The following is a 19148-nucleotide window of genomic DNA, read 5'->3' as shown; positions in this document are numbered from 1 at the left end:
TTGGGTCAAAACTACTTTATCGGCTGTACTATTCATTCAAAAAGTATGGAACATGTACTATCTAGAAGAGGGACGTTATCTCTGACGCAAAGTTTTGTACGAAACTTAGCAAAGCATCAGTTATCGGAGATATTGCTGCGCGTTGCAGCACGCGGTTGTATAACTGCCATGTTCAAAAAATGGCTCTGAGTACTATGGGACTTAGCTTCTGACGTCATCAGTCCCCTAGAACTTAGAACTACTTAAACCTAACTAACCTAAGGACATCACACACATTTATGCCCGAGGCAGGATTCGAACCTGTGACCATAGCAGCAGCCCGGTTCCAGACTGTAGCGGCTAGAACCGCTCGGCCACTCCGGCCGGCAACGGCCACGTAATAAAAGTTATGAGCATACATTAAATATGAAGTTAGTGGCCAAAGAGTTTAAATGAAAGAACCGTCTTGGAAACTGACTTCATATTTACTGCATAATTTAAATCAAAGAAAGTATGTAATTTCCACGTACCACAATAAACCAAAAGCAAATAGACATAATCTTTTAGACAGATGTAGGCACTTGGTACGCAAACCAAACATACTCGCAGGAAATGCTCTAAATTCCATAGCAGTACAAAATATTTACTAATTTCAATGGAATGGTGAGTGATTAACATACCTGCAATCCATTGTAGTTTCATGAGAAGACCTACCGGGAACAAACCCGTCAACAGCTCTTAGTTCGCGTACAGAAAGTTTTTTACAAATTATGTCGGGCCTGAAAAGGGCCTTTTTTGTAGCTAGGACATTGTTTACTTAAAGCGTGTGCTCGAACTGGCGACCCTCTGACCCGACAGAAGCTTGGTAGCGTCGGACGGTGTTTTGCCGAACTCTTTCAAAAATTCCTGGTATTGCCCTAATGTGATTGGAGGCATGTTGAATGCGATCCATTAATTCCTCTTCGTTTCTAGGTTGTTCGCGTCCGGGTCGGTGAACTAGAACCTTGAAGAATCCCCACAGGAAAAAGTTCGAGCACCTCTGCCAATTAACCGGCCGTCGAAGAGTTCATTTAAATATCCGCGCACTGCACGAGTATTAGGTGCGGGCTCCCCATCATGCTGCAACTACATGCGTAATCGTACGTGCAGGGGAACATCTTCCGCCAGGCCGGATAGAGTTTCTTGCAAAAAGTGAAGGTAATTTGCCCTGGTAAGTCGAGGAGGTAGACAGACAGGGCCAATCAGATGGTCACCCACAATGCCTGCCCAAATGTTGAGCGAAAATCGTTCCTGGTGTCTCTGGACGCACGTGACTTGAGGATTTCCCCTTGCCTAGTAATACACGTTCCGAGTATTGCAAAGGCCATCCCGATGGAAGGTGCACTCGTCGGTAAACAACACAATGGAGGGGAAAATGGAATCTCCTGAAATACGCAGCAGAAGCCTCCGTCAAAACCCTAGCCTTTCTTCATAGTACACCACAGGATTTAGGTCTTGGAGGGGATGGAAACTAAATTGATGCTGGCCGTCATCCCTCAAAACTTCACAGACCAAACGATGAGTGACCCCCATGTCGTATCCAATCGCTCTAGTATTTGTCGTAGGTGTTTCCTCGAAGCAGTCTCTTCAAATGCAGCATCCGGCCATGTTCGAGGTCTTCCAGCATCCCCATGATATCCCGCTGACGAGCCTGTTTCGCCAAGTCGCCGGTGAATTGCTGTTAACGTTTGCGGGTGTGGGTGGAGTCTTGCTAGGTTCAAATGGCTCTGACCACTATGGGACTTAACTTCTGGGGTCATCAGTCCCCTAGAACTTAGAACTACTTAAACCTAACTAACCTAAGGACATCACACATATCCATGCTCGAGGCAGGATTCGAACCTGCGACCGTAGCGGTCGCGCGGTTCCAGACTGTAGCACCCAGAACCGCTCGGCCACTCTGGCCGGCTATTGCAAGGTTATGGTCCTCATACAACCGTTGAGCTTCATGCGCATTACCGTCGGCTAGTCCATAAACAAAAGCCACATCTCGCTACTACTTAAACGAATACTGTGCCGCCATGCTTACCGTATGACTAAACCGTAGGGGATGTGTGTGTTCTCCGAAGCGAAGCTTAGTTGAAAATGCCTCTGGCATGAGGTAGAGACAAACAGCAACACCCATTCGACGCCTGTGCGTGTCACGATGGGGCAGTGACGGGGTGAGGGACGTTTGTATGTGTGAACCGACAACCAAAGCGCTGCCCGTCAACCGATGGTCGGCAATAGAGCAATCCCAAGGCCAATTGGAGCGCGTGGCGCCAAGTTTCCGTAGTTTAAAAATGGTGCGTTGTCGACCTACACAGCATTAGTAATTTTGGTTCTTACTGCCAACACCTATCCAGGGTTAAAATTTCGTGACACCATTTTTCTCCACCCTGTATTTATCGGAGACACACCGTTCCCCTTTTTACCCTTACGTCCTATGCCTTCATCACCCATATTATTTAGTCCATAATTGATTTTAGGTTCCCTGATGGATAAGCCCAGGTGTATTTTTTTAATTTCTTTGTGCTAGAATTGGCCATTTATTAGAGTACTCTTCTAAATCTTGTTGTTGTTGTTGTTGTTGATGTTGTGGTCTTCAGTCCTGAGACTGGTTTGATGCAGCTCTCCATGCTACCCCATCCTGTGCAAGTTTCTTCATCTCCCAGTACCTACTGCAACCTACATCCTTCTGAATCTGCTTAGTGTATTCATCTCTTGGTCTCCCTCTACGATTTTTGCCCTCCACGCTGCCGTCCAATGCTAAATTTATGATACCTTGATGCCTCAGAACATGTCCTACCAACCGGTCCCTTCTTCTACTCAAGTTGTGCCACAAACTCCTCTTCCAATATCTCCTCATTAGTTATGTGCTCTACCCATCTCATCTTCAGCATTCTTCTGTAGCACCACATTTCGAAAGCTTCTATTCTCTTCCTGTCCAAACTATTTATCGTCCATGTTTCACTTCCAAACATGGCTACACTCCATACAAATACTTTCAGAAACGACTTCCTGACACTTAAATCTATACTCGATGTAAACAAATTTCTCTTCTTCAGAAACGCTTTCCTTGCCATTGCCAGTCTACATTTTATATACTCTCTACTTCGACCATCATCAGTTATTTTGCTCCCCAAATAGCAAAAGTCCTTTACTACTTTAAGTGTCTCATTTCCTAATCTAATTCCCTCAGCATCACCCGATTTAATTCGACTGCATTCCATTATCCTCGTTTTGCTTTTATTGATGTTCATCTTATATCCTCCTTTGAAGACACTGTCCATTCCGTTGAACTGCTGTTCCAAGTCCTTTGCTGTCTCTGACAGAATTACAATGTCATCGGCGAACCTCAAAGTTTTTATTTCTTCTCCATGGATTTTAATACCTACTCCAAATTTTTCTTTTGTTTCCTTTACTGCTTGCTCAATATACAGATTGAATAACATTGGGGAGAGGCTACAACCCTGTCTCACTCCTTTCCCAACCACTGCTTCCCTTTCATGCCCCTCGACTCTTATAACTGCCATCTGGTTTCTGTACAAATTGAAAATAGCCTTTCGCTCCCTGTATTTTACGCCTGCCACCTTTAGAATTTGAAAGAGAGTATTCCAGTCAACATTGTCAAAAGCTTTCTCTAAGTCTACAAATGCTAGAAACGTAGGTTTGTCTTTCCTTAATCTTTCTTCTAAGATAAGTCGTAAGGTCAGTATTGCCTCACGTGTTCCAATATTTTTACGGAATCCAAACTGATCTTTCCCAATGTCGGCTTCTACCAGTTTTTCCGTTCGTCTGTAAAGAATTCGCGTTAGTATTTTGCAGCTGTGACTTATTAAACTGATAGTTCGGTAATTTTCACATCTGTCAACACCTGCTTTCTTTGGGATTGGAATTATTATATTCTTCTTGAAGTCTGAGGGTATTTCGCCTGTCTCATACATCTTGCTCACCAGATGGTAGAGTTTTGTCAGGACTGGCTCTCCCAAGGCCGTTAATAGTTCTAATGGAATGTTGTCTACTCCCGGGTCCTTGTTTCGGCTCAGGTCTTTCAGTGCTCTGTCAAACTCTTCACGCAGTATCGTATCTCCCATTTCATCTTCATCTACATTCTCTTCCATTTCTATAATATTGTCCTCAAGTACATCGCCCTTGTATAGACCCTCTACATACTCCTTCCATCTTTCTACTTTCCCTTCTTTGGTTAGAACTGGGTTTCCACCTGAGCTCTTGATATTCATACAAGTGGTTCTCTTTTCTCCAAAGGTCTCTTTAATTTTCCTGTAGGAAGTATCTATCTTACCCCTAGTGAGATACGCCTCTACATCCTTACATTTGTCCTCTAGCCATCCCTGCTTAGCCATTATGCACTTCCTGTCGATCTCATTTTTAAGACGTTTATATTCCTTTTTGCCTGCTTCATTTACTGCATTTTTGTATTTTCTCCTTTCATCAATTAAATTCTATATTTCTTCTGTTACCCAAGGATTTCTACGAGCCCTCGTCTTTTTACCTACTTGATCCTCTGCTGCCTTCACTACTTCATCCCTCAGAGCTACCCATTCTTCTTCTACTGTACTTCTTTCCCCCACTGCTGTCAATTGTTCCCTTATGCTCTCCCTGGAACTCTGTACAACCTCTGGTTTAGTCAGTTTATCCAGGTCCCATCTCCTTAAATTCCCACCTTTTTGCAGTTTCTTCAATTTTAATCTGCAGTTCATAACCAATAGATTGTGGTCAGAGTCCACATCTGCCCCTGGAAATGTCTTACAATTTAAAATCTGGTTCCTAAATCTCTGTCTTATCATTATATAATCTATCTGATACCTTTTAGTATCTCCGGGATTCTTCCATGTATACAACCTTCTTTTATGATTCTTGAACCAAGTGTTAGCTATGATTAAGTTATGCTCTATACAGAATTCTACCAGACGGCTTCCTCTTTCATTTTTTAGCCCCAATCCATATTCACCTACTACGTTTCCTTCTCTCCCTCTTCCTACACTCGAAATCCAGTCACCCATGACTATTAAATTTTCGTCTCCCTTCACTATCTGAATAATTTCTTTTATCTCATCATACATTTCATCAATTTCTTCATCATCTGCAGAGCTAGTTGGCATATAAACTTGTACTACTGTAGTAGGCGTGGGCTTCGTGTCTATCTTGGCCACAATAATACGTTCTCTATGCTGTTTGTAGTAGCTTACCCGCACGCCTATTTTTTTATTCATTATTAAACCTACTCCTGCATTACCTCTATTTGATTTTGTATTTATAACCCTGCATTCACCTGACCAAAAGTCTTGTTCCTCCTGCCATCGAACTTCACTAATTCCCAGTATATCTAACTTTAACCTATCCATTTCCCTTTTTAAATTTTCTAACATACCTGCCCGATTAAGGGATCTGACATTCCACACTCTGATCCGTAGAACGGCAGTTTTCTTTCTCCTGATAACAACATTCCCTTGAGTAGTCCCCGCCCGGAGATCCGAATGGGGGACTATTTTACCTCCGGAATATTTTACCCAAGAGGATGCCATCATCATTTAACCATACAGTAAAGCTGCATGCCCTGGGGAAAAATTACGGCTGTAGTTTCCTCTTGCTTTCAGCCGTTCGCAGTACCAGCACAGCAAGGCCGTTTTGGTTATTGTTACAAGGCCAGGTCAGTCAATCATCCAGGCTGTTGCCCCTGCAACTATTGAAAAGGCTGCTGCCCCTCTTCAGGAACCACACGTTTGTCTGGTCTCTCAACAGATACCCCTCCGTTGTGGTTGCACCTACGGTGCGGCCATCTGTATCGCTTAGGCACGCAAGCCTCCCCACTAACGGCAAGGTCCATGGTTCATGGGGGGGGGGGGGGGGGGGGGGGGGTTCTAAACCTTACAGAACCTAATCAACCTCCTACAGTTATCATTCTCTCCATCCTCTTCCTATATGCCTGAATGTCGTAATTTTATCTTTTGCTGGTTCGTCCATTTAAGTCCATTATAAACAATTCAAGACCATCTGGACATTCCTCTCATTTATTGTATGTCATTAACGAAGTCTCACCTCTTCTCCTCATGGACATCTTCTTTAGGGCCATACACCCCAGTTACCCAGTTTTATTCCATGAACTTTTATTGTTACAATGGTTTTTCTTTCACTCACTTCTCCGGCCGCTGTGGCCGAGCGGTTCTTCGCGCTTCAGTCCGGAACCGCGCTGCTGCTACGGTCGCAGGTTCGGATCCTGCCTCGGGCGTGGATGTGTGTGATATCCTTCGGTTAGTTAGGTTTGACTAGTTCTAAATCTAGGGGACTGATGACCTCAGATGTTAAGTCCCATAGTGCTTAGAGCCATTTGGACCATTTTTTCATTCACTTCCTTTCAATTAATTACTCCCTCTTTCCATTTTCTTTATATAAGAAATGGTACTCCTGATTTTACCCTTTCGGTTTTTTCCTCTAAAGTCCAAAACGTAATATATTCTACAATCACTTTCTATTCACATCCGTTCTTTCGTTTCTGTCATTACCAGAATATTCATTTTTAGCATTTCCATTTCATTAATCATGTTCTCAGTTTTTCTTGCCGACCCCCACATATTCACGTGTCACAATTCAGAATCATTTGTTGTTAACTGTAGTCGAATCACGTTTTTTTCTTTTTTTGGGAAACATAGCAAAGTCTGTTCTACCGGGGTACAGTGCCAACCCCAACCTGGAGGACTGGAGCTTTTAAACAGGGTTCACTCTTCCATTTTTTATTAATTCACTCAAAACTTTTTGGGATAACTTGGTAAACGATCGATTTTGGAATATATATACATTATCTAATCAAGTGTGGAAAATACGCAGACACATCTGATGATGAAATATTTGTTGCAAAGTCGATCATGTATGCTGTTTGTTACTCTCCGTAAACCAACACATCTAATACTCTAATCTTTCGCCATATTTCAGCGTACATAATAGTCATGTAGTTGACTAGCAGTATGTTGAGTTTTCTGGAAACAGTTTCTTTCAGACAACAATCACTAATGGTCAGTCCTGGGACAAAAGTGATATGTCATTTTGTATTTGTTCTCCACCGTGTTCCCCGTATTTTAATTGCATTGACAACCGTGTGTACCGTGCTGCCGATCGGGTGCGACGATATTTTCCGTTCCTGTGTTTGTGTCTTTTCGCTTTGTGGGTCGTGGTATTTCATTCGCAGCTGTGTTTTTCATTTCATGCGGCTATCTCTCGCGCAGCCGGTTGTCCCTGTCAGATTCGTTTTTTATTTCTTTACACGCAATCTGATAGCCAGGCTTTACTATTTTCGGCGTCGAATTTCTGGAATCCTCTGTGACAGACTTTTCTCGAGCTGCGCAGTATCACTGGAATACTGTTACAAATTATAATAATTCTCGTTATGGGCAATTCAACTAATAACCAACATAAACAAATGTAATGCAATGCGGGTAAATAACGAGAAAGGATAAGAGTTTCTTTGACTGTATTATCACTGAGTAAACGTTTTCATTACTCACATCTGCATAAATACTCCGCAAGCAGAGAACAAGTATACAGGGGGATTAACTGTGGACATAGATATTTTATGATGAGTTGAGCGACTCAGCGCAGATTAGTTTGGTCGTGAGAGAATGTCACACAATAAAACATGCAGTGTACAATTTCACTTGCACTTTAAATTTACTAATCAATGGTTTCGGATTGGAAGCATTCATTACCAACTTTCTTACACTAACTTAAAACTAAATGCTATTGATTATAAATTGTTTTAGGACTAAAATATGTTTTGGTATTATCAACCAAATCTGCTGAATGTATTTCAGCGTCAGTGCTACATTGGTTCCTTCTTTTCTGTGTTACAAAGACGTGTAACATGAGCTTGCTGAGTGAAAGGGGGGGGGGGGGGGGGGAGGGAGTTGAGGAAGCAACGCCTCAGTGTATGCCACGGACTGCTACAAATACGTAACTTTGATGGAAGATATATTATGCAACCCAGGTTCGACTGACTAATGATCGTATTTTTGTTAAAACAGTAATTTCATGACAGTACAAAAAGTCATAACTCTACCTATATGAAAAATTATGTTTTCTAGAGGAATAAGGAGACCTCCAACGGAAGTTACATTTGTGTGTGTGTGTGTGTGTGTGTGTGTGTGTGTGTGTGTGTGTGTGTGTGTGTGTGTGTCCTTTAGTAGCACGCATAGAAAGTAACCGTTTATAGCAACAGTCCGAAAGACACGCGTACGCAGTTTCCTGTGTTGTTGAGAATCACTGTCGACGCTGAAATGGTTTTCCAGTACGATAAAGCTACAGCCGTCAAGATCCCTTGGGAAAAGTCACCACAACTGAAAATATTACCCTTTGGAGCTATATTTTTTGGTAAAAAAAAATTGACTTCGAAAGTTACCTGTCTCGTAGGTGGAAAGAGTATGCTTTTAATTGTAGCCAAAAATGAGAAATTACTTCGAAATAAGACATTGTTGGTAAGAAGCGAAACGTAAATTGCTCCCGTCGAAAAGCATCGAGGAACTCGGAAAGCTTAACGTCCCGTCAACGGGCGTATAACAGTTAACAGCGTCAGATGACTTCACTACATAAGACATTATCGAGAGGTTTACAATTTAACCGAGGACATTGCCGAATTAATATGGTAATCATGAACTGCACGTTACCATCCCTCCTTCCTTGCTGAGAAAATACTAGACATGGCAATTTCTTTCACCACTAGAATTTGAACTCGCTACTATCGATTTGAGTACCATCGCACAACCGTGCGACAGAGGAAGGGAAGTGAGGATTCCAACTACCATCGTCGATGAGGTTATTAATGGCGGAACACAACTTTGGTATGGGAAAGGAAATCGAACGTGCCATCACAGTATTCACGTCAATCGATTTCGGGGAACCTAAACATGGGCGGCCGAACGTGGATTTAAACCTCCGTCCTCCCAAGTGGCAGCAGCTTTGTCTACAGAGGCAGTGTTTAGTGTTTCGAATTTTTCTGTTTGTCGTTCCCTGTTGTACTACATAAATGTATGTCGTGGAAGCTATCATTATATCACGTGACTTCTCTTAGAAGCTGTGCGTACGGTTCCTTCCAGACCAAGAGGTCGACTTTTTCATCAAAAATCCTCTTTTTCATTGAGTATAATAATCATTAAGCTTTATGGAATAATTACACACTTTTTAAAATAGACTTCATGAATGTGGCACTATGCAATGGCAGTCAGTTAACGCACCCAACAAAACTAATTTTACTTTTATCACGTTAACATTGTGTTTTAGTGTCTTTGAGAGCTCTACTAAAGCGAACATCCACGACAATCTGTCTTCCAAAATCCAACTTTCTTTTTATCTCACTAAAACTTTCTCACCCTCCTTCGCCTTCCAACACGATGCTATTCCAGGTTGCCTCAGCAATTGTCCTACTAACCTGTATAATCTTCCTTACCCCCACTCTAATTACAAATTCACTTCCGTAACAACAGAATTCAAATTTTCCCATTTTTTCATATGTTATTTTCTTCCAGTCCAGATCTCAATTTCTCAAAACGTCGTGGATTCTGAGAAGCGACTTCCTGCATTTTTCTTTTTTTTTTTTTTTGTATTCACCAAGTCACGAATCTCATTTCTACTAAGACTAATTAGTTTTGCTTTCATTTCACGCGCATTCTACCAACGTGTATGCAATATAGAACGTCCGTTCCATTCGACAGTTCATCCTTAATGGAGTGGTTATCATGATAATAGCCTATGTGATGTTTGAATTAAGCACTGTCTGCCAGCTTCTTCTGTTGTAGCAGTTTTATACATAAAAATTAACGTAAAAATAAAAGTGTGATCGGTTGTGTCTATGACTTGTAAATCAGAAAATGTCATACGATAACAAACACTCACACACACACACACACACACACACACATTATATATATATATATATATATATATATATATATATATATATATATATATCGCTAACAAAATTAGTCTCGTGTATTGCACAGCTAATTAGGCTGGCTTGAGAACGCCTTTCTCGAAGTGCTGCTGTTCTCAACCTGCTTTGGCGGATGAACCATTGTTTCCCGTTGTACCTGGGTTGATACAGTGGTCGAGGCGGCTGCGCAAACCTTGATGTGATTGGCGGCTACTGATATCTGCTGATGCCGTAAGTGTGCACGACTTTCAGTCGCCGATGAGGTGGCTCAGTTTCCGAATTCACTTGTGTACTACGGCTCTCAGTCAGTTATTTACTGGCGAAGACTTCGCGTGATTGATTTCCAATCGGAAGTCATGTTATAACTGTTAGCATTTCTAATCCACTCCCATAGTCGTTAGCTTCTATCTCTTTCTCTCTCTCTCTTTCTTAGCTTTTATTGGTGAGATCTCCCGCCAGGGCTTAAATTCCATGCCCTCGGTCACAAGGCCGTCAGCGGGTGACATTCCTTTTCAGCTGAACGCCCTCCTATTTGCGCTCTGAACCTCCCGGCGCTCTCCACCAGCCATTGTTCGTGTGCGCCGCAGTGTCCTGAGCCGCAGGCCGTTCTCGTCAGTTAGTGTCCGGCGGTATAGTCGCGCGCACCCTCCACATAGCTGCTTCTGAGAAGGCGCATTTCGCTTGCCGACATCGCTATTCCCTACTGTCTTTGGCAGCATCCAAATTCTAGTGTTTCTGCTTTTTAGTACACGATAAATGGTTTCCAGTACCATATTTTGAAAATTGAGATAGAAAGTCGACTTTCGTCTTTTTAAAATTAACTACTCAATCAAAAGATCTCATGTGATTGGTACATCCGTTTATCCATTAAGCCCTAGCGAAAAGACGTATCTGAGTACAAATTATGCGTCGACTACAGGTAACCTGCGCAAGCGAAAAGAAAGACAGACTCATTGGTATTAGAAAGGAAAAATTATTCAGTACTTAACGAGGAATAGATAGAATTAAGAGAGGTGTAAAGATAATGAGACTCTCAGTATATTGCAATTCGCGATATAGTCGATATTCCATGCAATGGATATGTTTATGCTACTTATTACATACGAAACACTGTCTTCCGAATACATAAGATAGCTTTTCCCTGATCGTTCGGTGAAATTTGCTCTGCAGTATGTGTTGTTTATGCTTCTGCATTTGTCGTAAGTTTACTGTTTAAACACTCACCAAAAACGTCGATAGATCATATTATGCAAAGTAATACTGCTGGTGGAGTGAAAGTATCAGACACTTATAAGCGCTGATGCTATCCAACAGGAGATGTAATCATTATGTGGCCTGTTGTAAACCGGAGCTAGGGAAGTTACTAAAGGAAGATTTTTAAAAAAAAATTAAACAATAAAAAAGACAAGTGGGAGCACGACGAGCGGTCTGAGGGTTCCGTACAAAATTAGTTACGGGGGCTATTCGGAAAGTGAGGTCCGAGGGTCGCGAAATAGAAAACAACAATGAAAATCAAAAATGTCTTATCTGCAACAGTTTGCTACACCTTACAGCTACTTTCCTGTAGAGTTGCCACTCCGACTTAGACATGTCGTACCGTTGAACCAGATTTCCAATGCTTTCATGATACACAGAAGCGCCAAAGAAATTGGTATATGGATGCGTATTCAAATACAGAGGTATGTAAACTGAGTTCGGCAAAGCCTATATGAGATAACAAGTGTCTGGCGCTGTTGCTAGATCGGTTACTGCTGCTACAATGCCAGATTATCAACATTTAAGTGAGTTTGAACGTGGTGTTATAGTCGGCGCACGAGGATGGGACACAGCATCTCCGAGGTAGCGATGAAGTGGGGATTATCCCGTACGACCAATCTACGAGTATACCCTGAATATCAGGAATTGGGTAAAACATCAAATCTCCGACATCGCTGCGGCCGGAGATAGATCCTATTTACGCTGAGCCACCTACAAGTGTCAGCGTACGTACCATTCAACGAAACTTCATCGATATGGGCTTTCGAAACCGGAGGTCCACTCGTGTACCCTAGATGACTGCACGATGCAAAGCTTTACGCCTCGCTTGGGCCCGTCAATACCGACATTCGACTGTTGATGACTGGACACATGTTGCCTGGTCGAACGAGTCTCGTTTCAAATTGTATCGAGCGGATGGAATTGTACGGGCACGGAGACAATCGCATGAATCCATGGACCCCGCATGTTGGCAGAGGACTGTTCAAGCTGGTGGACGCTCAGTAGTGGCGTTGGGCGTGTGCAGTTGGAGTGATATGGGACCACTGATACGTCTAGATACGACTCTGACAGGTGACACGTACGTAAGCATCCTGGCTGATTACCTGCATCCATTCATGCCCACTGTACATTCCGACGGTTTTGACCAATTCCTGCAGGACAATGCGACACCCCACACGTCCAGAACTGCTACAGAGTGGCTCCAGGAACACTCTTTTAAGTTTAAACCCTTGTGCTGGCCACCAAACCCGCCAGACATGAACATTATTGACAATATCGGGGATGTCTTGCAGCGTGCTGTTCAGAAGACATCTCCAGCCCCTCGTACTCTTGTGGATTTATGGACTGCCCTGCAGGATACATGGTGTCACTTCCCTCCAGCATTACTTCAGAAATTAGTCGAGTCCAAGCCACGGCGTGTTGCGGCGTTTCTGCATGCTCGCGGGGGTCCTACACGATATTAGGCAGGTGTACCAGTTTCTTTGGCTCTTCAGTGTAGAAGCCAGCAGCTTGTGCTCTCCGCCACTTCTCTACGCTGGTCTGCAGTTCGTTGCCTGTGCTAAAATGTTGTCTTCATAGCCAGCGGTCCATGTGAACAGAGACGAACATCAGAGGGAGGCAAGTCCGGGCTGTACGGTGGGTGATCAAACACTTCCTGTCTTCATTCCCCCTGCAGTGTGCGGCCGAGAATTGTCATGAAGAAGGAAACGTATGACAGGCAGGTTACGTGGGGTTGTATGAAATCACAAGAAACCCCTCAGCGTGCACCCATACTTGGCGGGAGATATTATTGTGCTACCCACCTTCTCGTGCTCACAATGTGCTCAGAACTGAAACGGGCGACGTGACGCAATCGGCAGCAATACGTCTGTGGAAAGCTTCATCGGATTTTCACAGTCGTTTCCATTTCGTGACTTATCGGACCTTAATATCCGAATAGTCCTCTTATGTATATAGGGCGGTCAGAAACAGTCTGAAAGGCTTGTAAGGTCGTTGCATGGTAGGCTGTACAAAGAAATAATCGTTATTTCCGAGTTAATCAAAATACAAAGTTAGCCAAACAGGCTGTTGCCCGCGAAAATTCAAGTGGTCCACCAGATACAAGTAGTGTCAGTTATTCTAATAACGTAGATGATAGGGCGTGACTCTGCTCAAAAATTATTGCTTCGTTTTCTTGTGCGGTTTTTTGGAAACCAAGCGAAGAACACGTTTGGCGACACCGTCTTTGCACACTTAACGGCCTGATTGGCTAAATGCAAATGAACTCAGAAACAGCGCAACAGTTATTCCTCAGTACAATATACCCTGCAACACCCCTAAACGCTTCTCGGTCTATTTCTGAACACACTGTATAGATAGTTCATTCATAGGTTTCGATAAGTGAGTTTGCGAGTATCAAAATACGTGTCGTAAATGGCCGTATCTTTTGATAGCATTGACTTACAAACTTAATTTTTTTGCGCCCCCAAGGACTATAGGCCTTAGTATTTGACAGACTTCAACTAGACACATGCAGCCGTTCCGAAGAAGAAAGGTCTTAGCAAACAGACAGACAGACGGATTCTTTTTACCAATTGATGTACGAAACCCTAAAAACGACCATTTCGACACCAGATCTGTTAATAATTTGCTCTATTAAAAAATACTATTTGTCAAAATATGCAGAGGGAGAATGAATCTCCTCAGTAAACATCGCAAGTCAAACTTACAAAGGAGATAAATTAATTTACATTATCAAAAATAATGACACCAAAGAGTGGAACTGATTTGCTATTGAACTACAGGGTGTTATAAATGTAACATCACCATGGATGACAATAACATGTATGGATATTCCGGTTCATGTGGACATTCGACTCAACACGCCTTGGCCTCAGAGCTATGCTAGGCAGTGCACCATCGATACCAGCGTGTAAGCATTCGTGTCTCTTTGGATGAGACGGGATAGCGTGAACTTATCAATGAAACAAGTCGAGGCACAACGAGACGCGTTTCTAGATATTGTATTAAAACTGTTTATAATACATAACGGATAACGCTGGAAGTACCATGAGGTGTTCGCGAATGACGGTGTTGCCCCTTGGAATGTTGCAAAACTAGAAAATTGTAGCGAAATGTAGGAAGATCTACAAAGCCTCGACGATTGATGCTGGGACCGGCCGTTGGCTCTGAATAAATGTAACTCCGCTGCTGTTCTATTACGCTATTGGCGACAAATCACTGCAAACAGCGACAACCGTGAAATGCAAAGGAGTAACCTCTAAAGTGTTATCACGGTATTACAGAGATATGTGTGTGGGTGTGGCCTGGATGCAGTTTGTCGCGGTATAATTATATATTTTTATTTTTATAATTATATATTTTATGATTTTGGTTTGGTGTGGCTTTAAATACTGTGGGCTAACATGAGGCTTTTAATTAACTTATACGGCGATAACACTCGTACGGACATCGGCTGCCCCGAAGTACGTACGATATAATATTTTTTTAAACACAATGCGCGACTCACCGCCTTCTAATAAATCGTTTGCGTGAGCGCTACTATTTAGAAAAGGAAATATGCGTATTCTTACGCAAACTGAAATTTTTAATGTGGGTCTCAGGAGCTACTGGTTATTTATGTACCAAACTACATAAAGATTAACTGAGATATTGCGGAATGTAATGATTTTCAATATTTCTGGTTCATTATTTGCATGGCAAAACTGGAGAGAATCTCATCTCCCGTTAGGCAGCCAAACTGAAACATACTGAACTCATTCATTGCTGTGGATTTTAGTAAATGAGATTAATTTTAACTTAGAAATTCATGAAAGATCAAAATTGAAAAGTCTCTCGCATTTACATTTACTAACATGACTCATCAGCATAATGGCCAACTAAATCCTGCTAGGTGAGATGAGCTCCCTGCACTACGAATTTCTGTAAAAACTTTGTTAATTATAATTAATGGTTGCGATCATGAGAGCGACAACTAAGTCAATAATACACACTTTCTAATAATTTCTATTACATTTTTCAAAAATACAGATAAAACTTACGTTAATTATCAGACAGCACTATAATGGCGGCCTACCGCTAGACGAAACAAAAACAGGAGAGCTAATTCGTTCAAAGCATTGTCTCTGATCTTCATGGCCTATGTTACACAAAGATTATACCAAAAAACTGTGTTTTGTTAATTACATCGATATTTGTGTTTTGATAATAATAACTTACGTTCTTTACTATTTGTTATACATCGCGCACACGTACACAGTCTTGAAATAGTTTATAATTCACACGTCTCATAACAAAAATTTCCTTTCCCTTTCTCCAAATGTCCATTTATGTGACGTACCGTCACAGTGTGTAACGAAATAATAAGCAACCAGTTGCAAAAAACAAGGCAGCAGCCTGTCAACAGGGACAGGGTGCTGTCGCATCGTGGGAGGAGGGAGTTGCGGATGGAGACCTCGGCATTTTGCTGTATGCCTCATACTGTTCACTCTCGCAAAAAATGCGATAGGCATAACCTTCTTAAGAAACGCATTACATTCCCGAAACCGGTAAAGAAATTAAATTTCTTTCATGCAACTGGGTGCTTATTATTTGGTTACATACCTACAATTACAGTTGCTGGGGATGGATGAAACCCTGATCTCTTTCTTGATGTGATTCATTAGTCCTCCGCTTCCGGGTGCGGTTATATTTTTATGCACAATATTTCGATGGCTGACCAAATCGTCTTCGGGTGCTGCGCACTCGCTGCATGTACTCCAACCTGACTCTGATGCTTTGCTGAGGTCGCGCAGCTATTTGTAGCCGAGTTCGACGCCCAGCGTCCGCTATGCTTCTCGTTGCTCATTTGTTTTGCAGTGCCCACAATCTTATTTCATGAAAATCGCATTCTGTCAGGATTTTGCTGTTCTGGTGGATCATGTGGACTATGAGATTTTAATAAATTGAGTACAGAATTCATAGCCTTCTTTAAATTGAGACCTCTGTCCCAATGTACTAGGTTTCCCGAGGTATCTGTATGAGTAGACTCCTTAATTGAACTGCCCCAGGAACTTATGCTTTACATTACGATACTGCTGTTGTATTTCACTTCACGATTACACTCGAGGCGGTGCTTGGCAACAGTTTTACTTTTTGTTTTAGTCGCGTGTGGCCCCTGACATTCCCTGTACCTGTTTTCGACCATTCTAATAATCTGTCATCCATAAGACATGTAAAATGTAGACTGGCAATGGCAAGGAAAGCGTTTCTGAAGAAGAGAAATTTGTTGACATCGAGTATAGATTAAAGTGTCAAGAAGTCATTTCTGAAAGTATTTGTATGGAGTGTAGCCATGTATGGAAGTGAAACATGGACGGTAAATAGTTTGGACAAGAAGAGAATAGAAGCTTTCGAAATGTGGTGCTACAGAAGAATGCTGAAGATTAGATGGGTAGATCACATAACTAATGAGGAAGTATTGAATAGGATTGGGGAGAAGAGAAGTTTGTGGCACAACTTGACCAGAAGAAGGGATCGGTTGGTAGGACATGTTCTGAGGCATCAAGGGATCACCAATTTAGTATTGGAGGGCAGTGTGGAAGGTAAAAATCGTAGGGGGAGACCAAGAGATGAATACACTAAGCAGATTCAGATGGATGTACGTTGCAGTAGGTACTGGGAGATGAAGCAGCTTGCACAGGACAGAGTAGCATGGAGAGCTGCATCAAACCAGTCTCAGGACTGAAGACCACAACAACAACAACATAAGACATGCCACATTTCAATGGTATGAGGTATAAACACGTCTTTCGGACACCTACATATACTTTAGAAAGACACTTTATCTTTATTGATAGAGGGGATGTAATACACTGGATGTCATGTTTCCGTAGGAGTCTACCGATCTTTCCAGAGGCTGGGCCAGCGCAAGGCAGATAAGCAATTCTTGGCATCGTTTCTCTTTTTCTCCCTGATGCCACCCAATCCGACCAGGGGCCCTCCCCATGGGCGTTACCCAGCTGCAGCAAAGGCCACCAGGCAGGATTGCCATTGCCGGGAGTCCCGATGCCCCAGGGTGACAGGCACCTATTCCTTGGCGTACGTGGGGTGTTAACAGCGCAGGCATCAGCAGAGCGACCACTGTGTTGTCAGGGGGCTACAACCAACAGGGTACATGGTTACCCCACCACAACGAACTGGCTACCGTGCTGGATATCAGGTGCAAACAAGTCCATGGTCGTCGTCGGCGTAGAAAGCTACTCTGCATAGCGCATGGTGGAAAACACACCCAGGAAGATGTCGCCCAAGAGATGGAGAATGAGTGGGACTGTGATGCGACGACGAGAAAGCGGGCAACATATCTCAAGACACGATGGACACGATGCACCATGTAAGACGCCCTTCCACATTTGGCTCGCTCTTTGGAAATATTTTGAAGAATGGAGGTCAAGCCCTACAGGGGACCATCACATAAAGGCCGAAACGTGTTAGACTCCTTTTGGTCGCCTCTTCCGACAGGCAGGGCTACCTCGGTCCTATTCTTACACCCGGACCCAGAGGGGGGGAATCTTGCAGAACCAGCACTTCTGGAAGAAAGGATATTGCGGAGACATGGCTTAGCCACAGCCTGGGGATGTTTCCAGAATGAGATTTTCACTCTGCAGCCTGTGCATGGTTGGTAACTATCAACTACCAACCGTACACAGGCAGGGTGACGACTCCAGCGAGCGACCAAATGGTGTAAATTGCCCTGAAGATGACCCCATGGCGGTTTGAAACCGGTTGGTGGCAAAATGAATAATGCGATTGTGACTGCCATTTTTAATAATTGATGATGCGTCGTGTTTGACCCCTGTTCTTCCATCGTAGTATTCCATTTGGTATCCTTTCTTCACTCATCCCACTCAAATGACCATACCACAACAGCTGTTTTTGTTGGATGTCGTCGCATACATCCCTATCCATTTCCATTCTTTTGTCGGATTATGTAATTTCTTATGCTTCCAATCTCAGTCTCAAGTAATCCATCTCAGTGGAAAACAGTCTTTTGCTAACGTCTAAGGGTTCTGTTCCGTACAAAACTACACCCTGGACCACAATCTTATACGTTCTTTCCTTCGTTGTTCTTCTTACCTTTTTGTTCCTTCTACATCTACATCTGCATGATTACTCTGCAATTCACATTTAAGTGCTTGGCAGAGGGTTCATCGAACCACAATCATACTATCTCTCTACCATTCCATTCCCGAACAGCGCGCGGGAAAAACGAACACCTAAACCTTTCTGTTCGAGCTCTGATTTCTCTTATTTTATTTTGATGACCTATGTAGGTTGGGTTCAACAAAATATTTTCGCATTCGGAAGAGAAAGTTGGTGACTGAAACTTCGTAAATAGATCTCGCCGCGACGAAAAACGTCTTTGCTTTAATGACTTCAGTCCCAACTCGCGTATCATACCTGCCACGCTCTCTCCCCTATTACGTGATAATACAAAACGAGCTGCCCTTTTTTGCACCCTTTCGATGTCCTCCGTCAATCCCACCTGGTAAGGATCCCACACCGCGCAGCAATATTCTAACAGAGGAGGAACGAGTGTAGTGTAAGCTGTCTGTTTATTGGACGTGTTGCATCTTCTAAGCGTCGTGCCAATGAAACGCAACCTTTGGCTCGCCTTCCCCACAGTATTATCTATGTGGTCTTTCCAACTGAAGTTGTTCGTAATTTTAACACCCAGCTACTTAGTTGAATTGACAGCCTTGAGAATTGTACTGTTTATCGAGTAATCGAATTCCAACGGATTTCTTTTGGAACTCATGTGGATCACCTCACACTTTTCGTTATTTAGCGTCAACTGCCACCTGCCACACCATACAGCAATCTTTTCTAAATCGCTTTGCAACTGATACTGGTCTTCAGATGACCTTACTAGGCGGTAAATTACAGCTACATCTGCGAACAACCTAAGAGAACTGCT

At 42.8% G+C, this 19148-nt stretch overlaps 1 protein-coding gene across 2 annotated transcripts in view; it reads left to right on the top strand.

Annotated features, from left to right (window-relative positions):
* LOC124596051 (neuropeptide-like 1) overlaps positions 1-19148 on the top strand; it is a 422926-nt gene that overhangs the window by 299985 nt on the left and 103793 nt on the right. The window lies entirely within an intron of this gene.

This window comes from Schistocerca americana, chromosome 2 (assembly GCF_021461395.2).
Source record: "Schistocerca americana isolate TAMUIC-IGC-003095 chromosome 2, iqSchAmer2.1, whole genome shotgun sequence".
NCBI classification, from domain to species: Eukaryota; Metazoa; Arthropoda; class Insecta; order Orthoptera; family Acrididae; genus Schistocerca; species Schistocerca americana.
The sequence above is the reverse complement of the archived record's forward strand: the minus strand, read 5'-3'. Positions and strand labels throughout refer to the sequence as shown.